Below are 24,740 nucleotides of genomic sequence, written 5' to 3'. Positions count from 1 at the left end.
TAAAAGGCACCCTATAACTGAATTTTAAAAAAGTCATAAAAATTTTTTTGATGTGTTTATTTTATAAGAAATTTATGCATAAGAAAATACACATACATAAAATAATTTTTATCAAGAATATATCAAAAACAAAAAATAAAAAACTTTATAAACAACAATAGAATAACTAACATTAATATCACATTTATTAATCACATGAATGTCAATTTGGGCTCAAAATTATATCACATAATTTAACTGAATGAGATCAAACGAATGTAGAAATTAGAATATGTGCCAATAATATGTTATAATTAACCTTTTAGAGAAGATAAACCAGCACGCATTATTTCATCAACAAGCAGTAAATTGCTGGCAATAACTGTACTTGAATTAATTATTTGTTTTTTAATTTGATAATTATCATAAATCCCAGCATCAACTGGATTTAATGTTTCACCAGTATTAATGTCTAAGCCAACAAGTAATCCTAATTCAGTTTTTGAACCATTGACAAGTTTTACAATAGTATCTTGTACATCAAAACCACTATTCATTGCAAGTACTTTTGGTATAATTAATAATGCATCAGCATAAGCTTGTACACCTAACTTTATTTTACCACTGACAGCCTCTTTATAGCGTTCAAGTTCTTTTGCTGCAACAACTTCAAATGCTCCAGCACCAGGAATCAAACACTGATCTTCTATGGCATTTTTAACAGCCCGTAAACCATCTCTAACAGCATCTTTAATTTGAATTAAACAATATTTTGTTGGCCCTTTAATTAGTATAGTTACACTTAATGGGTTTTTACATTCTTCAATAAAAGTAAATTTATCTTCACCAAGAATATATTCATAAACAAGACCTGCATAACCTAAATGTTCTTCAGATAAATCATCAACTGTATTCATAGATATTCCACCACAAGCAAGTGTTAACCGTTCCATATTACGTGCTTTAGCACGACGTAAAGCAATAATACCTTCTTTTGCAAACATTTCCAGTGATAATGGATCAATACCTTTCTGATTAATAACAACAAAATTTTTGTCTGTATTATCACAAAGTTTTTTCTTTAACGCAATAACCTTATTAACACGTTGATTAATAAAATCATGTTCAGCATCTAATAGTTTTTCACGTTCTTCAGAAGTTTTAAAGAAAAATCCTGAATTAACTTCAGTTTTTTCATACTCCATACTTATATTACATGTAAGTATATATGCATTAGTAACACGTGCAGGCATTTCTGAATGTCGTGATCCATGATCCAATACCAGACCTTTTACTAATGTTGTTTCAGTTTCATATTTATGTTTCATTTCCATTATTTCAATCATATTTAAATCAATGTCATTATACTTACCATTTGCAATAGTCAAAACTGCATCAACACAAATTTCTGTAAGAATTTTTGCTACACTGTGATTAACTTTGGTATAAACTGAAGTACGTGATATATCAAGCAAATTCTGTTGATTAATATCAATATTAATTTTAATATTATCTAATACCTCCAAAACCTTTTTACGAGCAAGTTCAAATCCTACCGTTATAATACGAGGATGCAAACCTTCTGTTATATAATTAATAGCTTGTTTTAATAACTCTCCTATAAGAATAATTGTTGATGTTGTACCATCACCACTGATATCATCAACAGCAGTTGAAGCACGTGCAATAAATGATGCGGTAGGATTTTTTATTTGCATTTCATGCAGTAATGTATTACCATCTTTAGTAATCTTTATATCACCAGCACCAGATACAAGCAATTTCATAGTACCTTTTGGGCCAAGATTTGTTTTCATTACATCCTGTATACCTTTTGCAGCTGTTATGTTTATTTCCAATGCTTCATACGCTCGAGCTAATTCAGCTTTTGGATTTAATAAAGTTATTGCAGACATACCCAAAATACTGAAATAAATAAAAAAATTATAATTATCATAATGTAATACTCTTAAATTAAAAAAAGATGTAGCAATTAATTTAAATCATGAATAATTAATTACACAAAATTATCATCTGCACCCAGAGTCAAACATAAAAAAAGAAATTAATTAGCTAATAAGAATCTGAAAAAACGTGATCAGCTGATTCTGATCAGTCAAATGACATATATAAATAAAAAATATATTAAAAAAATGTTTTTTTTTTCAGATATACACACACCCACATCATCCACACCCCCACACCCATACATCCACCCACACCCACCCCCACACACCCACCCACACATACACACACGTATAGTGTTGACCAAGGGACCTATATGCAATTTAAACGGGTATTGTAATACAGTAAAATAATAATCATTAAAAATAATAATTTATTTTTGTAATAGAGTAATATTAAAAAGCAAAAATATGCAACAATAAATAAGGTAGAGTAAAAGAAGATTGTAAAAAAAATTGTAAAAAATTACTTTTTCTGCAAAAAGTCTGTTATTTTGCTTTGTTTTGAATATTTTGTGTTGTAATAGTTTTTGAAGGTTCTTCCCTAAATCAAAACAAACACTCTTTGTTTCTTCATTAGCAATTTCTGTAAAATTGAGAAACCGGCATGTGGTTCTTATTGCCATTGGGTCAATCCATTTGAAGTGTCCCAAAAAAACATAAGCTGGTTGCTTGACCAATCCAAAAAAATTGAAACTTGCCCACTTATTTCCTACATGTCTCAGTACCCACACTTTGTCTTTCTGAGACTTCTGAAATGATGTACGTGGTCCAGCTGAGTGGAAAAAATGAACCTGCACATCGTCATTTTCAAGACTAATATCTACCACCACTTCTCCTATCCACCACTGACAATCATACACACAAGCAATAGTCTTTTTCCTTAAGTGAAAGTGGTACAATACTTGACAGGGGATGGTCTTCATAGTCCTTGGAGTCTGAAGTAAATTAACATTTTAGCCTTCTGACACAGGAACATATTTGTGGTAGCTTCTAGTACCAACAACTCTTTCACAGCGATCAAAACTGTTTTTTTAGAATTTCTTAAATCTTGGCTATCTCGTTTGATTTATTCAAAAAAATACTTGATGTTTTTCAGCTTGTGATTACAAAATGAATACATTTCATCAACATTTAGTATCTGACTGTTTAATGGCCTTTGCCACCTCTTGTTTTGTTGTTCCTCTCACACAATCGCAGGTGTTTTTCCCATGGGACGATTCAAAGAACTGCCAATCAGCTTTAAGGTCAAAGTCTTTTTTGTGACTGCACAAATTAGCAAAATTCTTTTTATTTTTATACTGACTTAAAGCACCATCAGTAAAATAGATGAGGTTTTTAATGTTCTGATGCACTCCTTGATATAAGTTTTTGAAAGCAATAAAATGTTGCTTTATCGTGCTTCAAGTGATCACTTAAAATACAAAAACTTGTGTTGTAACACATCATTTTCCTTGAAATAGAACACAAAAATGTGAACTGTGGCTTGGCTGTTGACCCAATGGAAGCTTTGTTATCTCATCTTGAATAAGAAATGAAAAGTTTTCTGCAAAGTCTGCCAACACCAAACATTCTTCTTCACCTATTCTGATTTTTTCTTCTTGAAAAATTTGAAAAACAGGATGAAATTTTAGACACTCAGTAATGATGTGCACAGTTCACTGACTAATGTCAGACTGACCAGTCTGTAAATGCAAAACTAAATGATGCAACAAGCATAAATGAGCATGTTGCAACATGAATTTTCCTGATGGAAATGACTTCAAGCACCTGTACATGAACACTGCAGTTGAATGGTTCAAACAAGTTTATTTCAACTATAATATGTATAAAAATATTAAAGTGCCAAGAAGACAAGAAACCCCCTTGGAGCACTTAAGTGAGTCAAAATGGTATTACTTTTAACATGTTTTTCATGATTTTTGAGAGGTTACCACCTTTTTATTTGATATAAACATCTACAAAAACACTGTAAATTGTGCAAATTTTATCACCAGCCCCATCAGAGTTATTTAAAGCCAAAATTTTAATTTAAAAAAATAAATAAATTAGTTTTCAAAAATTCATAAAGATTTAGGGGGAAGTATATCACCACTAATATTGTATGTGGTAAAACTACTAACATATACCTGCATATAAAAAAAATAATTGAAAATTACCTACAAATGAAAAAAAATACCAGTAAGTGAAATTTCACAGTTTTTCATATTCAACTTTATTGGAAAATTTCTCATAGAAAGAGAGAAATAGGTAAATAAACCACTGGACCAATTTTTACCTTGAAAAAGTATAAATGAATTGCTTTTTGTTTCATCCTTCCAGGACAAATAGTTTTTTAGTTATGATTTTTTCTATAAACCCTTATCACAAAAATATGTATGTGCACCATAACAAAAATGACCACCACAGATAAACTGCTTAAATGATTTAAAAACAATGTTTTAAGGTCCTAGATATGTAGGAAACAAGTGGGTAAGTTTCAATTGTTTTTGAATTAGTCAAACAACCACCCTTGGGTCATTTCAAATGGATTGACCCCGCTAAAACTTCTGGAATATTTGGCAGATGGATGGATGTCTTCATTGTTACCTTCCTTGTCACCTACCTATGCCCCGTCTATTTCTGCTAGTACTGAAGCCACTACATCATCATCTGTTACAGTTTCATGCATTTCTAAATCTTTGTCAACCTCTTGATAATCTTCAAACAATACATTTGACAACGATTGGTTTTGAAGACTATTGCCCCATTTCGCCAAAGATTCTTTTTCGCATGTGACATCAGTAACTTCGCCAACCTGTGGTAAAAATCCTGCATGTCGAAAGCAATTTTTTAGTCAGCAAAGAAACCTCATACCATGGTCTTTCTAAATAATTATAGCATCCGGAATAATTATTTGTTTCCTTTTTTTGATCTAAATCCAGTATCATTTGTAAAATTAGGTGTTTTTGTACTGGACTAACTTGATCACACCTTGATCTAAAAGCTCTAAGACTGCTGTTGAAGTTTTTTTTTGTCAGTTCCAGTCATATTTGTAGCAATTAGTCCTGTTAGTCTTTCTTTTGATAATTTTCCCCCCAAACACATTTCGCCTTTAAACTGAAGGATTCTTTCTGGCATCAGTTTAAAAAAAAAAAAAAACAGATTCATCAGCACTATAAATTTTTCACCCAAAAAGCCCTCTTTTAATTTTGGCCAAATGGCCAAATAGCTATTTTTCTGACACACCGGTTGGAGCTGCTGCGGCCTCATCGCTTATTCTCCCAGACACAATATCGGATGCTGATGGAACCATTGTATCCAAGCTGAAGTTATTTCACATAGTTTACCAAATTTTTCAGAAAGATCGTTCACCTAGTTTGCAATATAGGGTTGCTAGTAAGGATAACACTAGCCCTCTGGTATTTAAACCATTTTAACAGCTGTTGGTCTACATCATTATGTTGACTAGGTCGTAATTTTTTTGATCTCATAGAATTTGTTATAAATTTTTCTTCATTTTTTTACAGTTTTTCCATATCACCAACACTATCAAATGACCTATACCTAATTCTTGGGCAATGAATTAGTTTCACCATTCTCTAACTGCCAGATAATATGCACAGTTTCCTCTATCATGAATGTTTTTCACAGTCATAATTAAATCACTATTAAATGAATTACACAGGACACATAAAATAAAATACTGTACCTGCACGATATGAGATATGCTGACAGCAAATGATTAATAACAACTGAATGTGCCAGTTCCAAATTTACAATAATCTGGTACAGGAAGAAGATAAAAAAAACAAGAACTATAGTAAATATATTTTAGCCGTCAAAATATTTCTGTAGCTGCAATGTAGATACTATGTATACTATGTTATTGATGTGTCACTTCTCTCCGTCATTATAAGAGTAAAAAAATAAGCCATAATAACCAGTATGTAAAACTACAACTGATGTAATTATAGACCATACACATACTGTATTTATGTATTAACAGTATACCCCAAACCAACCAAGAGACAATTTTTTGGTCATTATTACTGTGCGTGCACGTATGTGTGTATGTATAACAACACATCCCATCAATTATTTTTCATTACTTATTTAATGTTTATACTAAACACTGTTCAGGCAAACAATCTTGCTTTTTCAAAGTAGAAATCTGCCTCCAAATTTATTTTCAAAATAAATGATCTTTTTTGTAAAAAAAAAAGATTTATGAGTAAGTATAACTTTATGGCTTTATGGTCCGCACTACTGTGTGGATAAAACTTTCATTCAATAATCTGCCTACTACATAAAGTTTCATTTTCATTTCAATATGGCATTTTTATTCATTTTACATGAAACTCTACGAACAACTCCACATTCAACTCTATGCAAAAAAATGAAATCAAAACACATTCTGTCAAGCTTAAAACTTCATTCCATCATTTTCTTACTACATGAAGTTTCTTTTATATATCAATATGAAACATTTTTTTCTATGTATAACTGTATGCCTAAACATACTTATGTTGAGCTAATGTTTTTTGCAAACCATTTATATACTAGATCTCAATGAAAGAGATGTGATGAACAAAATGTTTCACAAATTATTTTTAAATAATATTCTTAATGGTGTTTTGTATCTTACTGAATTCATCCTCTAGAATTCATTTAGGATAAATAATGTCTCGTATTAAAATGCAATCCCTATAGAAAATATGGAATTGACCAAGTAACCCACATCATTATTCAATTTATTTTCAACTGAAAACACACAGGATTTTGAACAAACTTGACCGATCCGCCAAAATAGATTTCAAGTAATTTATACTCTTAATTGGAAATAATTGGGCTGCTTGGACATGTAAAGTTTTTTTTATTATAATACGTATGGTATGTCTTTAGAATTCTTGTATATATATTTTCATTTAGTAATGTAACTTATAAATGTGGGATAAAATTAGATTCAAATCATTCTAACATATGGCATCTAATATTATTATCTTAATAATATTTTAAATATGGTTAATAAAAAGTTAATAAATTATCACAAATACATCAAAGAACTGATAGGATTCACTGAATAAAATATATAAGGATTCATTTAGATATATATATATATTTAAAGAGCATTTGACTGAGAACAACATTGCAGTCGAAGATTGGCTGCAACATTTCAAAACTATTGAATCCAACTGTAACTTCGAGTAGAATTCTTGTAGAGAATTTAATTCTGAGAAAATTAATGTAATTACAGCCAATAGAAAATAAATAAAACCTTTTAAAAATTGGTTCTGTTATTGAAGCAAAGCAAATGAAAAATAGACAGAAAATCGTATTATTCTTTTTGTACCTTATAAACATTAAAGCAAAACAAAAAAATAAAATACATGAAGTGATAAATGGTAACAGAATAACAAACCTCAGTTACAGTAACTGTTTAAGATTCCTTCCTTCATAATGTGCACAACACACTGCCTGAAGTAGTGATTTCTAGCTGCTGAAGAAAAATGTTCCATTATGCTGGAAAATTATTTGCAATCTAATTTGTAAAGGTGCATCCTCCAAAAGAGCCAGCAAATTATTTTCAAGAAATGAACGTATGCATCTCCCTCAAAAAAGGTTTTCATTGAAAACAAATGGTCTCAGAATTTTGTCATAAATAATGCAACACCAAACATTAATGTGAATTCTATGTTGAAAACTAGTTTCCACAGTACCTTACGGGTTGTATTCGCTCTATAAATGACTATTTTTAGAATTGAAGACTCGGTTTCTCGTAAAAGTGGGTTCATCAATAAATAAAATTGAATTTACCTTATCAGCGTTGTCTAGAAGCCAAGTTTAACTGCTGGTGGTAATCTTTTGGCCACAAATTTTGAGTCGAAGGGTGCCTTTGCAGTCTCTCTTTATAAAACGGTCCCTGAGGTTAGAGTCTGAATGACTAGAAGAAAGCTGACCGCTGGCCAATTGCTGGCCTTCACAAAGATGCTTCTAGGGGAGAGTTTAGATGGGTCGGACAGGACGATTTTTGTTCTAGTTTTGGATTCTCCTCAATGGATGAGAGGGAGAGACTCACGTAGTTGAAGAATGGTATTGGAGGCATTTTCACTAATGCGAAGAACAATCTGGTATTTGGAGTAGAGGAGGATATGTTTGCATTCCCATGTAGGAAGCTGGTCGAGTTCTCAGCTAGGAGGATGCACTGGACCATGTATATACATATACATAGGGCACCGCAGAAGGAAGTGGGAAGATCAGAACCTAAGATCTCCTCAAAAACAGTGGTTATAAAACAACTGAAGTGGGTTGCAAATATACTGATGTGCTGAAGAACCTTAAGACTGAGGTTAAGGGGGAGTCCTCAGAGATGCTGTTGGTCCGTAAAGGCAGGAATGAGGAGGTTCTAATACAAATAAAGGATGAGGGACAGAAGGCTGATAATTTATTCCAGAAAATCCAAGGAGGCATGCAGGGGGTAGGTACCAGCTGCTTGGAGAAAAGAGAGACTGAGGAGGGTCTGTATATGGGATATCACACCATTAACCTCAGAGGAGGAGGTTGTAAACGCTGTTGCAGAACTCTGTTAGAAGAACACAAGCAGTCCTTAAAAATGTGGCCTGCTTACTCTGGCACTCAGGTGACGACCTTGACAGTGCCGAACACTGAGGCGGATATATATTATTGAAGAAGGGCAGGCTATTGGTAGATTGGATCTCCTGCAGGGTGTCCCTTAGCACCTTTAAGTTGGGACATGGGACATATAGCTGCTAAATGTCAGGGCTCCAATAGATCCTAATGCTGCTTCAACTGCAGCAAGGAGGAACACTTTAAGGCAGGATGCAGGGAACCCATGACCTGCAATAAGTGTGGTGTGGAGGGCCACTGATTTGGCGGCCCTCAATGCAAGTCATGAAGATTCTGCAACTGAACACGAATCAATGCTGCCAGTCGCATGACCTGCTGTGGGTTATGGCTGGGGTCATGGCAACAGATTTGCTCTAGTCTCTACACCTAATTGTTGGGCTGTTGCAGACGATAGATGGTACAAGGATCTAGATGGCATTTGTGCAGTCACCACAGTAACCAGTCGACTGGCCGTCATCAACTGGGGATGAGGTAAGGGATTTGTATGGGCGACTGAGGCGGGGATTACATGTTATAGTAGCAACATCTCCCTTAACATACCCGTGAACAAATTTTCTGAGGTGATAAGAGGGATTAGCCTTGGAGATTAGGAGTACATGGGGTCTGACTATCATTGGTAGCGATTTCAATGCTAAGAGTCATGAGTTGGGCAGCGTGGTGGCTGATAAATGGGGTAGAATGTTGTCTGAGACAATGGCCTCTCTTGGAATGGTCTGTGTGAATGAATTTGGTGCAATCACATTAGGGGGGGGGGGGGGCTGAAGGACCATGCTGGACCTGAAATTTGGTGGGGAGAATTATGACGGCAGTGTGCAGTGGCAGGTGTTAGACAGGGAGACACTCAGCAATCATAGCTGTATAGAGTTGGTCGTTTGGCACTCTCCTAGTAGTCGTACTGATGTGGAGGGACAACTAAGCCATCCTTTGAGTTTTCAGCCTTGGCTGATGACAGAGTCTCAGATACCGGCACTTACGAAGAGCTTCTTAGAGAAAGTGTCGGGTCTGGATATGAATGAGAGGCTGCACGAGGCTATACATGAAGCCCTACAGAGACCTCTGTAGAAGCTATACAGAGACCCTAAGGTTTGGACAGATTGTCTTCTACAAATTGAACAGATTGACACTACAAATGAGGAGGCGGCCTTAAGATTAAGGCAGTCCAGGAGGATTTTAAAAAGGCCATCACAGATGCTAAGAAGGAAAAATGGCGTGAACTAAGTGAGGAATTGGATGAAAATCCATTTAGTGACATGTACAGACATGGGTAGGTTTGGGAGGGGGTTCCCCAGACTGCTGGTGGCTCAGCTGATGTGGGCTCTGCGAAAGCTTTATACTCAGGAGCAGAAATGGAACAAACCAGAAATCGTGTCTGGAGAGATCCCGAGATTTACAGTGGAGGAGTTGGAATATGCTGTCAACAAGCTTAGACCCCACAAGAGTCCGGGACCAGACAGGGTTACGGCGGAGGTGTTAAAAATTATGGCCGAGGCATCCCCTTTGCCATTTCTTGAAGCTTTCAATCAGGCTTTATCTTGTAAGGTCATGCTAGGTAGCTGGAAAACAGCCAGGTTGATCATAGTGCCTATGGTGGGATGTGGTTATCGACCTATATCCCTGATTAATTCTGTTGGAAAGGTCTTTGAGGCTCTCCTGGAGGAGACTGCCTGGAATTGAAATAGTGTGGTGGACTGTTCAAGAGACAATATGGTTTCAGGAAGGGACGGTCCACTATGGATACAAAAGGTAGAGTTTTGGAGATTGCTAAGGTGGCTACATAGAGGACTAGACAAACTCGGGAGATACCGTTGTTGATTATGGTAGGTATTGAAAATGCTTTCAATACTATTGGTTGGAATACTATTTTGGACTCACTGGTAGACAGGAAGGATCAGAATGATTCAAAAGTACTTCACAGGTAGAGAGATGCTGATCACTTCTGAAGAGGGTGAGGAGGTCGTCATAACCATGGAGAAAGAGGTGCACCAGAGGTCAATTCTGAGCCCCCTATTACAGAATTTGGCATATAATGGCCTCCTGGGTGTTCAGGTCCAAGCAGGGGTGCAATTACTCGCCTGTGCGGATGAACTCGCCTGTGCGGATGACCTCGCCATTATGGTGATGGGAAGGAATGCTAGTGAGGTTAAGCTCTGGGTTAATTGAGCACTGTTAGCGGTGGTGGTGGTGGCTGACTAAAGGCTACAGGGCTCAAGGTTGCACCTCATAAGACTAAAATGATCCAGATGATGAAAAGAAAGAGGATTCCGAGGATCTCCAATGGATTGGAAGGAATAGGAGTGACCCCCTCAGAGAGAGCGAGGTATCTTGGTGTCTGGATGGGTCATACAAGGGAGTTCAAGGTGCATATTTGTGAGATGTGCAAGAAAGCGGAGAAGGTGTCATTGGCGGTCTCTAGGTTGATGAGGAAACCCGCCAGGTTGGTCTAGTGGTTAACGCGTCTTCCCAAGTCGAGAGTTGGGAGTCGAGAGTTACAGCGTTCAAGTCCTAGTAAAGCCAGATATTTTTACACGGATTTGAATACTAGATCGTGGATACCGGTGTTATTTGGTGGTTGGGTTTCAATTAACCACACATCTCAGGAATGGTCGAACTGAGAATGTACAAGACTATACACTTCATTTACACTCATACATATCATCCTCATTCATCCTCTGAAGAATTATCTTAACGGTAGTTACCGGAGGCTAAACAGGAAAAAAAATAGAAAAAGGTTGATGAGGAACATCGGTGGCCCGTGCGTTTCCAGGAGAAGACTGATAGCGTCCACAGTGGTCTTGGTCATCTTATATGAAGCTCCAGTATGGTTTCAAGATCTGAAGGTTAAGCGTAATTGCACTAAGATACACAGCACTATAGAAGATTTACGCTGCATGAGGCCATGGCATACTGATCAGTGTCGCTTGAGGCCATCCTTGTGATATCCAGTATGGCTTCAAATGATATGGTGACGAAGGAGCAGGCAGATAGATACTGGGGTATGGAGGTCTTGGATGCCAGGAGCAGGATGTTTGATCGAAGGCAGGAGGTGGGATGCGGGCACCATTAGTAGGTGGATGCATCGGCTAATACTATGTGGCACTAGGTTTACCTCCATGCCAGACATCGATTCGTATATACTGCCAAGATAGAGGATATGGAACATGCATTTTTAATGTGTTTAAGATGGGCTACAGACCAGCCATTGAAGGAGTGGTCTCCCTGAAGGATGTCATGGGTCATGGAACATATATTGGCCTTACGCGAGAAATGGAACATCTGTGCTGTATAGTTTAAAGATATACTCTCCTGGAAGCTTGTAGAACAGGTGAGACAATTGGGTGGTGTTTGAGCAGAGTGTGATGTGGTGGAAGGTCAGCCTTTAGGGGTGGGCAGCGAGGGTCCAACTGGATCGCTGCTGCTGGGTGCCCCTGGGGGATGCTGGAAGCCGTTGCTTGATGTCAGCACTCGTGAACCCGTGGATACGTGCAGTGATGATGCAATACTCTTTGAGTGGTTCTATCACTGCATTGTATGAAGTAGAGTGTTTTTAGTGGATCCCTGTCTTGGTAGGAAACCGCTCACACCCAGCAGTACAGGCTTCTGGGCATCTGGTGACAGATTTTTCCTCTTCCAACACAAAACAAAAAAAAAAGCTTTAGAATTTCAGTTTATCTGTATGATAATTTATGACTACAGATTCAAACAAAGTGCACAATTTTCATTGTTAACCAACTGTTAGTATTGCCAACCTGTACAAAATAAACTTTTTAAATATTTCTAAAGTAAGCATTTCAATTTAGTTTTTTACATAATTATTTTATTTTACCAGCGTAAATTACTGAATATATACAACTAAAATACTATTTTATAAATTTTATATTACTTTTAAAATTATTTTCAGTAATTAGCATTTTTGTTTTTAAAAATAATGTTTATTAAGTACAGAAAGAATAACATGATTTTCTGTTTATTTTTTGCCAGTTTTGCTTTAATGAAAAACCGATTTTTAAAAAGTTCTTACTTACTTTCTATTGGCTGTATTTACATTAATTTTCTCAAAATTAAATTCTATTCAAATTTTGTTACTAAATCTTCCGCATTTATTAGTCATTTAACAAAGCTATTGTATTACAAACCTAAAAAAACTTGTTTTTCAACAACAAATTTTGTTTTACATCGGCTACCTTAAAAAGTGGAGTTACAGTTCAGGGACCTGTTTTATCTTATTTTCCAGCTCAAATTACATAAGAAACCACCAATTTTACTACTTAATTTGGGTTCCAAAAATTACAGTGGGCTTCTTTTTATTATAAGAACTGAAATCCAGGCAATATCTTTCACTAGCCATAACTTGAAAACAAGCATTTCCAGACCTATGTTTATTATGAACTTTTTTCATTGTTTTTACCAGTAGAACATGTCCTGAAAGTTTCTCCATTTCTTCATGGGAGACTCTTACAAAAAGAAAGATTAAAGGAAAGTTAGAAATTTCAGGGGTATCTCCTTTGGAAATGCAATCTGAAAAATATTTGCACATCTCTTACTGAAAAGGCTTACAAGCTGGACAACAATATACAACATAATAAAAGACTAACAAATTGGATTCTAAAAGAAATATCCACCAAACATAATGGTATTTAACTTTGGAGTAAAATTAAAATTAAGCATACGGAAAATTTTTTTCTTCACATCCTTTTTATGTTTTACTTTCAGCTGAATTTTATAATCTTAATAAGCTTGCCTTGTTTTATAGATTGCTAGAATTGGGTGTATCTTCTAAGTTTTTGAAGGGTTTTTTTAGCGATATCAATAATGAAGCCAACACTGCAGTTTGGTTTTTGAGTGGTATATCAGGGAGTTTTGCAATGGTATGGCAGTTAAACAGAGCTGTATATTAAGCTTACAGTTATTTAATTTGTTTGTCAATTAAACATAATTGATATATAAATATTTAAAATAAAAAGTTTATTTCTAGAAATAATTCCAATTTTCTAGAAATAATTTCAATATCTAGAAACACAATAAACTTTGTATTTTAAATATTTATTTATAACAGTTATGTTTAAAATATTTATATAAATTTTCTTATTTCCAAACCACTAATTGAATTTATTTCTAGAAACACATCTTTGGCGTGTTCTGCCTAAGGCCAAATTTTTTCTGTCTTCTTTCAATGACATAATTTAGAATAAGGATATTTCATTTTTTGGTGAAACTACGGATCTTTGATGCAGTGTATGGTCAAACATTTATTATGAACAACACAATGGGATTAATGAACAAAAAACAATACGATTACTTCAGAAATCTTCCATTAAACAAATTTTTAATTTGCCAAGAAATACCTGATTTTCTTCTACTTCTTGAGATGGGTTTCTAGCCTATATTTCTGCACACTTTTATAAATAACTTAAAAATGTGCAAGACATTGTTACTCTTTAAAACAGAGTAGATATCCTACATTTTTATTAAATGAGACATTATTTTGGTACAATAATTGGGATTCCTTGAGTGTTCAATTTTATACACCAATATTATATCCTACTGGATGATATGAAAATATCATATCTATTAAAATATCTTATCCATCTATTACATTCTCTTCTGATACTAATCAAGCAAGTTTTAGTAGTCAGCATTTCATAAGGACTTCAAAGATTATATTTACAGTAAAGAAAATACTGTTATTACAATAAATCGGTTCATAAACACTAGACTGGAATTAATTCATTTAAATAAATATTCATATATTGCTGGTTCCAAAAAATGTTCAACTTTAACACAATGAAAAGGAGAACATTCTGCATTTTAATGCTACGTGTTCTATTCTAATTTAATTAATAAGAAAATACATTGCAAAAAGCATTATTAAGTGCATGTGAAGTAAAACAATATTTGAATGGCAAATAGCCATTGAGCTGGTGTATTATTAAGTAATTATAACAAGCAAGCCTGGTATTATAGGCTAAAGCCAGTTAAAGAATTCAATTACTAATGCAAATTATAACAAGCTTGTATTAAATATTTATAATACTTAATGGTATTTGAAGTGTATTAATTCTTTAAGTTAGCATTTTTATAACAGCTTTTTATTTCTGTAAATTTAATTTTTTTTTTGTTTGGTTTTTTTTTATTTAGCAAATTCTCAAACATGACAGTCTTTGAACTAGAGGGTACTGTCAATTTATAATTATAATTTTTTGTTTTAACTTCATTGTAGATTTATAAATAAAGATATATTATAATTTATTATTATATTATATTTAAGGAGCATTTTATATTTCCCATAATTAAAACACATGACAGCATTAATTATAACAAAACAATAGCAGATGAGTACCAATGATTTTATCAACACTGTAAAAAATTTGAAATTCTACAGGTTACTTTATTTGTTAAAGCCATATGAAGTAAACAAATTCTAATTTGAAAAAAAAAATGTTATGCAAATATTAGATACATATTTCTGAAAGGCTTAACAACTCAAGATATCATCACTTAGATCAATATTTTGATGTGGCAAAATCAATAATTTATTTTCTAGTGAGCACAAAAGACAGATACTGAAATAACTTGATGCTGAGGTAAAAGGAACACTAGAAACCATTGAAAAAATCTATGATTTAGATTTAGAAGAAATAAGGAAGCATGAGATTGCTAACATTGAACATCACAATTGAACACACACATTAAGCAGCTTACATGAACATTAATATATAAAAATCTATAGCAAGATGGGTGCCATTTTACTCAAAACTGATCAAAAATATAATATGATCACTTCTACAAGAAGTGGATCAATTGGATGATTGATAACCATGGGATTAATTCATAACTATTGATGAAACATAGTTAGATTTATTACTACACACTCGAAATAAAAATAAAAAAAAACAAAAAAAATGAGAAACTGGTAGAAGTGCTCCAAAGAAAGCAAGTGATCAACACTGGTTGGAAAAGTTTGGTTGGTAACTGTGTTTGTGAACTTCAACAAATCCGTGTACTGAAAGATAAAATTGTCAATTATTTTAAAAGTGAAAAAACTGTAACAGAAGAATATTATACAGCTTTATTAGATATACTAGACAGTGAAATAAAGCAAAAATCACATTTGTTAAAAAAAAGAGTTTCTCTATCATAATAATACATCAGCTGACTCGAGTGTAATTTCATTAAGCAAAATTATATGTATTACACTATGAACTGTTTTAGCATTCACCAGATTCTCTATTTATTACCACCACATTTAGAATTTTTCCTATTTCCAGACATGAAACATTAGTTTACTAAAAAGAGATGTCCATTAAGTAATGAATTAACAAAATAAAAATACATTTTATAGGTTTTGACAAATCATATTTTTTTGATGATATCAAAACACTCAAATGTCATTGGAATAAATTTATTGAACTTTTCAAATACAATTTTGTAAAAAAAAAATTATGCTTTATTGCTACTTTGTAAAACTATCAAATGCCCCTCATGGATGTATGTGTCTGTATATAAACCGTAGTTCTTCATATTTAAGATGCCATCAAATTTAAGACATTGAGTTTTGAGTCTATATGACTTTTGATGAAATAAAGAGATCTAACTGCAAAAATTTTATACATAATTTCTGGAAAAAATTAAAATATCCAATAGAAATATTAAAATACTGAATAATTTACTTATTACAGATTATGGCAAGTCATACTAAGTATTTTGTATATATCAGTATTTTTTATTAAGTTCACTCTATTTTGAAAAATGAATGCAAAACGTCAAATAGTAACTACACAACAATTTATTGAATAATCCAAATAAACACCTGAATCAAAAGCACTTAACACTATATTTTATATTATAGTACCTCTCAAATGTAATGTAGTTAGCTACATATGTATTTAGCTTTACAAGTATGGTATTTTATCAGTAATCACAGTAGCTTTTCATGACTAAACAGTGTGTGTAGCTTTCTATGTTGTCTATGTTGTCGTCAAATTGACGTGGTCAGTTGCATGCATCTGAGTCTGGTTCATTTGAGTCCCTGCGATTCCAAAGTACATCTTCTCCAGAACCATCCAATGCATTCAACAAGCAGCACTTCAAAGAGGCTTTTTAAATATTTCTTATGACAAATCATTCAAAGCTTTCAAAATCCAATCTACAACCATAGCTGCTGATGGTCGTTTAATTTTGACTCTCAGTGTAAGGGTATGATCATTTTTTGTCAACCACTTTTTGTCATTGTGCACGAATACGATCTTTAAAAGATTTATTAACGCTGACATACAGTGGTTATAATTGACTTGTCATACTTCCAGGAATTACAACTAAATCACAATTTTCACTTGTCAGTTTTGTTTCAATGTTGTCAGAGAAATGACCACGAAAAGCATCCAGCACTAACATACTGTTTTGTTTCAGAAGTCCACCTGGTCAATGTTCCCATACACATCCTAACCAACCTTGCATTAGATCGCTTATCATCCAGGCGTTCTGTTGAGCTCGAACAATTACACCATCACAGAACCATTCTTTTGACATAGTTTTCCTGTTCAGAATTACATGGTGATAATTTATTTCCATTGGCAGTACCACTCAACATAACAGTTACTCTTACTTTCTCGTATCCAGTTGTTTTTACAGTTACTTGTTTTTGTCCCTTATCACTTACGGTGTAATTTGGTGGCATATCAAAGAACACAGCAACTTCATCAGCATTACTGATTTGACTGAGACAGTACTGTTTCTTTAATCGCAAATAAATTACATAACGTATGATATTCCACTAATTTATGCACGTAATCTTACACTTCTGGCAAATGAAGGTTCTGTGATGCAATGACAGACATTGTCTTTTCATGAATTTCTCTCACCATCCGTGGCTAACTTTAAACTGAAGACCATTATTTCTGGCAATTTCCCTGGCCATTAACATCAGTCAATCGCTTGTCACTGGAAGACCTTTTGTGCAGAGTTCCTCGAAGTAAGCCAAAACAGAAACATTGGTTTCTGAATATTTTCAGTGTTTTGGTCCTGAAAAAGATTTCTTTGTTCGTTTACACGCAAATAATTTCTGTTACATATTGTACCACCAACACGATTTGCTTCATTTACCAAGAACTGTTTACAAGCTTTATGATTTCCGATTTGTTCAATGCTAAAATAAACTTGCGTTTAAAGTCTGCGTCGTATGAAAAACGCTTTTCCATTTAGAAATGGTTAGAAAAACACAATAGGTAGAATGGAACGGTAATGAAAAAATGGATCGTTTCACAACTACAGCAGTATATCGTACGCCTGTTCAACAACGAAGGAGGTTGGACAGGAAAGGTGAACAAATATTTGTCATCATACACAGAGCATATGCACAAATTCCAGAAGAATGGCTCATCACTAAATTATGATGTCAACAGCGATAAAGCTGCTGAGATGTAAACCTCTTTGAGATGAGTTATCTTTCTAGAAATTTGTGTACGTTCTACACACGATGACAAATGTTCTTTCACGTTTCCTGTCTGGTCTCCATTTGATGTTGAACAGGCACATGTATTCTAAAACTTCAGTTTTAAACCTATTAACTATTCGTTTATTTCAAATGGCATTAAACCTCCAATTGAAGACACACCTGACATTCTGACCCTGTAATTTGTAAAAAAAAAAGGTGCGTCTTAAATTCAAAGCAATACGGTACATGTAATTATATATACATATATATATATATATATAAAACTATATACTAAAGTCACAAACAAACATTTCAAAACAGTGAGCTAAATATAAACTTAATAATTTATGCAAAATGTTTTTTGAATGCATGGATTCATCTGTAACAAAATACTACATCAGGTAATGCACATTACCATCATTATATGTAAAAAAAGGTGCTAACTGTCATGATCAACTCAACTGATGTTGCATTAAATTTGCTAATTGTTGCATTCATTGGTGACTTTTGTTAAAAATTATTAATTGGCACACATTAGACAATAATTTTTAATAAATTAACAATAGATAACATGTTTAATTAATAAACATACAAAGTTCCAGAAGTCTTCTAATAAACAGAAAAAGAAATCAAATTTCTTATAGAATAAAAAGTTATAGACTCAAACAGCACTACATAGCAACAACTCAACATAGCAAAAATTTCTTAATTTTATTAGAAAAAAAAATAAGTAGTTAAATAAAATAAAATATGCTTACCAAAGTGATTTACAGCATACAAATGCATTAGCCAATTCCCATCGGTATAAAAGTGTGTCATCAATAAGAGTGAACAAGTTGCGCTATTTATAGCAAGCAGTAAACTACATTATTATAAACAACAAATCATAAAATACACAAATACTTATGAGCAACAATTTACAGCAAATCTACAATTATAAAAATTAATAAAAATCTATTTTTTAAAAATACACTTTTGTTTCACTCATTATTTTGTTATCAAATTAAAAACAAATGTATTCAATACCTTTAACTGCACCTAATAATTTCCAACAGTCTAAAATTTCAGGCAAGGTGCAGTCATAGGTTACCAAAACATTGAGAATAATTAAATAAATTATTCTCAATATAAACTCATGTAATCAATAAATAATTAATGACTGCATTTTCACTGAAAAAAAAAAAACTAACAGGAGATTTTATTTTTAAATCATATGTAATTATTAATTGCAATCTTTTAAAAACTAATGATGAATTCAAATAATCTGAAAGTACATTTTTAATTTACAAGATAAAACCAGTTATTGTATATGCTTTAGGTATTCATTACATGAATCAATATATATGTACAAAAAATAAATTGGGCAATGCATTATAACTCAGGCTAATATATAAAACTCCATTAATACCCAAGTATTATTAACATGTTGAGACTCAGATCATTTTCAGATTTGAAGAGGATGTTTTTATAAGTATAAAATAATCTAGATGCAGCAAATTAAATAGAGCGAGATATTTTAATTAATACAGGTCATAATACAAGTACACTATACAGACAGACACTTAATACTGCACTTGTGACAAAGACTACTGTCCTTACTGTATGGCCAATATTATAAATGTTAACCAATTTACAGCATTTGTATCCTAAATAATTGGCCACATTTTCTTAATAGGATTTAATATTAGGAAAAAAAGATAAAAAGGAAACTTTATTCTGCAATAGTAATTTAACAAGTTGTTCGATATCATTTACCATAAAATTCATTAATTTTTATAGATTTGGTATATGTAAGTCAAATTTTGTTCAAAGAACAAATTTACTACAAAATGCTTGATTAATCAACTTGATGAGCACTGACAGTCCTTTGTTAACACTAAAAGATTCAAGAGAGCACTAATATGAGAGAAGTGGATTTGCACTTGAGCTTTTGAAAATTTAAAGTTTTTTTTTAACACAAATATGATGTGATCATTCAAAACAAATAATTTATGGTTGAAATTCTAAATATGTCAAAGACAACTTACAAAACAAAAATTAAAATATTTTATTTTTAATTTTTAAAGTACTAAAGAAAAATGTGCTAACACTAACAAATACTTTTACATGGATAATTTGTTACACCCTTAACATCTTCATACCTAATTCTATACAATACAATCACTTATTTAGCTTAATATAAATTTGTATATGGATATGTATATCTATATGGAAAGAAGCGCAATGTTAATTTTTTTTTTCTAAAAAAGTTTTACAAAGAGTACAAAAGTCACATAACTCAAAAATGTAATAATCAGTAAATAAAAAAAGACATTTAATTTAACAGATTTTATTTTGAAAGATCTTTTAATTCTTGCAACAGAATTTTATGATTGAAAATGTCCACCATCTAACTATAGACAAGATTTCAACTCTTTAAACATACATATTTGTGGATATCTTTTGTAATTTTCTTCAATTTAAGTTTTTAGAATAATTATACACATATTTTTCAAAAGTTTTTAGAGAAAAAAAAATTTAGTAATATGAAATCATAAGATATGGAAAGCTAAAATTATTATTTTGAAATTAATAGTCGCCAAAAATGTATGGTTTCAGTAATTATGTGATGTGGCACTATCTTGTCATACATAAAATTACATATCTAAATAACAAATTTAGGTATAATGTCTCAGGTAAACAGATTTATTTTAACTGTAGTAATAAAAACCAAGTAAATAAGAATTTACACCAAAACCATAAGTAAATAAGAATTTACACCAAAACCATAAGTAAATAAGAATTTACACCAAACCATAAGTAAATAAGAATTTTGAAACAAGTGTACATTTACAATGCTCCAAATTCAATTATTACACACATTAATGTAGCCAGTTAGATAGAACCAAGCTTCAACACAGAAGTAAAAATTAATTAATATTATAGAATATTGGGTACACTTAAGTATACTTTCAATAAGGCAATTGATGACACCTCTGGCAGTAAGTTTAGTTTTACCTGGTTCTTTAAGTTCTTGAACAACACTGATTTTGTCAGGTCATAATTACATCCCTCAAACTGCTGAATTAGAAATTCTGACATGAGAACATGTTTATGCAATTCCATTCCACGAGTAGCAGTTCACCTTTAATGTAGACAATTATTTCAACTTTAAGCATTGAAGAACAACCACAGAACACATTACCTGCTACACCACCATTTTTACAAGAGTGATTAAACTAGCTTCCTTTGGGTAATTTATTTGGCAAACATATATCAGTAAACACATTCTAATATCTCCATACACAGATAATGCTCAAAAATATGATCTTCGTTTGCTTTATTGAACAACTCATTTTACATCTCTGCACCATAAACACTCTAAAAAATCAGTAAGATTAAAGAAGTACTATCCATTTAAGAAATTCAATAGCATAAAAATAATTTCCCCATAAACTGCTGCTGTTGAAAAGTGCATCTTCATATTTGGGTTATATTACTTTTTGATCACTAATTATAAATTATTACATACTTATAAATTCATTAATACACATATAAGTTTTCAATTACTGCCTTCACAAATAAGTATTGGAAAGAACTTAACAAATCTGCAACTGTGGACATTTTTTTATCACTTTTATGTAAAACATTCAAACATTTTGTTCTGTAACATCAGGTCATTAAAGATCATCCATCACGATTTTTTCCTTTCATGCTTTTTCTTTTTCCTGTTTAGCCTCCAGCAACTACCGTTTAGTATTTCCTCTGAAATACTTCAGAGGATGAATGAGGATGATATGTATGAGTGTGAATGAAGTGTAGTCTTGTACATTCTCAGTTCGACCATACCTGAGATGTGTGGTTAATTTAAAACCAACCACCAAAGAACACCGCTATTCCTTTCATGCTAATCCTATACCTATCCACATTTCTTTTTTTTTGTTAAATCTATATTGTTCATATTTTTATTTTTACTATATAAATTGACACAGTAATAGCATTTGGTCTGTACAAAAAAACCTTTATCTTTTCTGCAATATCTCTATCAGTTTTGTTGAATTAACACTGTGTGGAGTTGAAGTAGGACTGATACTGACCACCATCCAACACATCATTACTGCAGTCAATGTAAATTCTTCCATAGAAAGAAAAATTGGTTTAATTACATTTTTTAAATAAATCCACAAATAATAAGCTATTGACATATTTTTACTGTATGGTATCATCAAGACAAATACCAATGTGGGAAGAAGATAATTAATAAATATTTACAATTATTGTATCAATCACTGGTATTTTAGGTATAATACATAAAATTAAAAACTTCATCATTGTTTATTTAAAGGGTGTCCTAGTGGGACCATAGCACAGATTTACACTAAAGAAAATTGCCTAAAGGAATATTACAATGCTTTGCAGTAATTGAACTAGTATATTATATTTACTGTATTAAAAACTGGTATAAATGACTATTGGAATGAATTGGAAAGCAACGGAATCGTCAACATCACAAATGATATTATTTACAGTTTGTACTGAATGCACCACTCAGCATTTACATGTTAATTATGTACGTTTTCTGCATATGCGTGCACAAGAAACTTGTGTATTATTTTAATTTTGTATGAGTTTCATGTACTACTTAATGTAAATGAACTACAGTTTAATATAGGTGTCACAAAATCCTTTCAATTATCACAGATAATATTACTGTAAACCTGAGTGAATATATTTTCATTTATTTTGAGGTGTTGTCAAGTAAATAAACTCCGTAGTTCCTCACTGGATCTTAAAATGTTTAACTATGTGGTATAAGAATTGAATCCTCAACCCACAATTACACAATCTTACCTTTACCTGCTAGCTATACAGATTACCTGCTATCAGTAATAATGTACCACTGGTAACATAGTTTAGAGCTACTGTTTTAACTATGGTTTCATAAAACGTAAAATTCATTAGTATGACTTAAATGAGCTAGCTGGAGATTGCAAATGATTCTGTGTGTAACACAAATAAAGAGTGTATGCACATACAAACACATCAGACAAACAATATTTATTTTCTCAAAATTTAATTATGGTATGCAATGACCGTATAAAACATGTGCTCACAAAATCAACAGTTCCTGCTGAATACCTACTTTTCATTAACTATTTTCTTAAATTATATTAGAATGTTTTCTTGAAAAGACCCTTGCAACATCTCTCAAATATACACATATCTTATTTGAATAAAAACTGAGACGACAATAACATTATAGGCTAATTAATTACTTTAGAACTTCAAAAACATAACTACACATATGTTTATCATTACAGCGCTGCACGATCCCAATAACATGCTAGTAATAGATGCTGGAAGAATTCTAAAACTGCAGTAGATAAAGTAGGTAAAAATAATGCCAATTTCAAGATAAAATTCTTTAAAAGTCACACATACAAAAAACAAAAACTATAATTCTTAAAGCCTTGCCTCATATCATATTTAACAAACGGACCTTACATAATAATCATCTCATAATAAATAAAGGTGGTATAAAATAATCCTAAAATCACACAATAACATAATGGTTGTCTAAAAAGTACTAAAAACCAAATACAATCATTACCTTGCAATTTTACATCTAATTTCTATCAGCGAAATAAAGAATTTTAAAAGCTGAATATTATAGTTCTTACCAAATAAAACCATATGTTAATCAAAAGTACTAGCAAAACTGAAAAAATAAAAACTAATAATGTTCACTCACCAATAACTTACAACATAATTCACTAAAATATTAATGATGAAATTTTTAGAAAGCAAAAGATCCAACTTAAATTTAGTACAAGTAACTTAAAGTTGACTAAAAGTAGAACATAATTTAAAAGATTACTACTGAGGTAATTATTTAAAACTAAATACATAAGGAACACTAAATAAAAAATAAATAATATAAAACAACTACATATATGAAAAAAACAGCAAAACTGAAGCCACAAAACCAAGAAACGGATAGAAATTAAAATCTCCTTAACCTAGTTTTGTAGGTTAAATATTATATCAAATATCATAAAATTATTAATGAAGTAAACGAACTCTAAAATAATTAGTCAATAATGCCATCCATCACAGTAAAAAAAAAAAATATGAAGGAGTAAAAACTTACATATATATATATAAATATGACTTAAAATACTCTTGTTCACTTAAAATAAGTTTTACAATTGAACTTAAACAATAACACACATTCAAACAAATCCACAGGTTTACTTGACAAGGTTAAAACCACAATAGCCAACGTAAAAAATGTTTTTCTCGTCCACAAAACATAAAATAAATTATATTTTGAATTATAAACGACTCATTATCTTTTATTTGTATAGTTTTTAAATTTATTTTAATAAAACAAATATATATGTCCTTAACACTTGGTAAGAAGCAAGTTAAATTAATCATACAAAGAAACAAAAAATACTGTCAAAAAATGAAAAAAAAAACCAGAATTTTTGGAAATTTTTTTCCGATTACTTATATTATACATATGACCTTCATATTTTGCCTCAAAGAACTTTTAGATATGATAAAGCAATATGCCAAATTTCAACAAAATCAGTATGGCAGTTTTTGCACAGTAATTTTGTAATCCAGATTTTAAAAAAACGTGATTCTTCCAAATTGTGTAGAGCCTGAAATAAAGTCTCTAAGTTACTTGTGTATGTAATCACATATAAAAAAGCACTCAAACTTTGAAATGCATTTTGAAAAATTTAAATCAG

The 24,740-nt window shown here is 31.9% G+C and overlaps 1 protein-coding gene and 1 pseudogene across 1 annotated transcript in view; both read right to left on the bottom strand.

Annotated features, from left to right (window-relative positions):
* LOC142324285 (glycogen debranching enzyme) overlaps positions 1–1,790 on the bottom strand; it is a 145,931-nt gene extending 144,141 nt beyond the window's left edge. Inside the window, exon 1 of the mRNA XM_075365208.1 lies at positions 1,772–1,790. The gene's annotated coding sequence lies outside the window, so the exon portion shown is untranslated. The remainder of the gene's footprint in view (positions 1–1,771) is intronic.
* LOC142324286 (T-complex protein 1 subunit zeta pseudogene) lies at positions 67–24,232 on the bottom strand (annotated as a pseudogene).
* Positions 24,233–24,740: the final 508 nt, after the last annotated feature.

The sequence above is a fragment of the Lycorma delicatula genome, chromosome 4 (genome assembly GCF_047948215.1).
Source record: "Lycorma delicatula isolate Av1 chromosome 4, ASM4794821v1, whole genome shotgun sequence".
Classification (NCBI taxonomy): Eukaryota; Metazoa; Arthropoda; class Insecta; order Hemiptera; family Fulgoridae; genus Lycorma; species Lycorma delicatula.
Note: the sequence above shows the minus strand (reverse complement) of the source record. Positions and strands in the feature narration are given on the sequence as shown.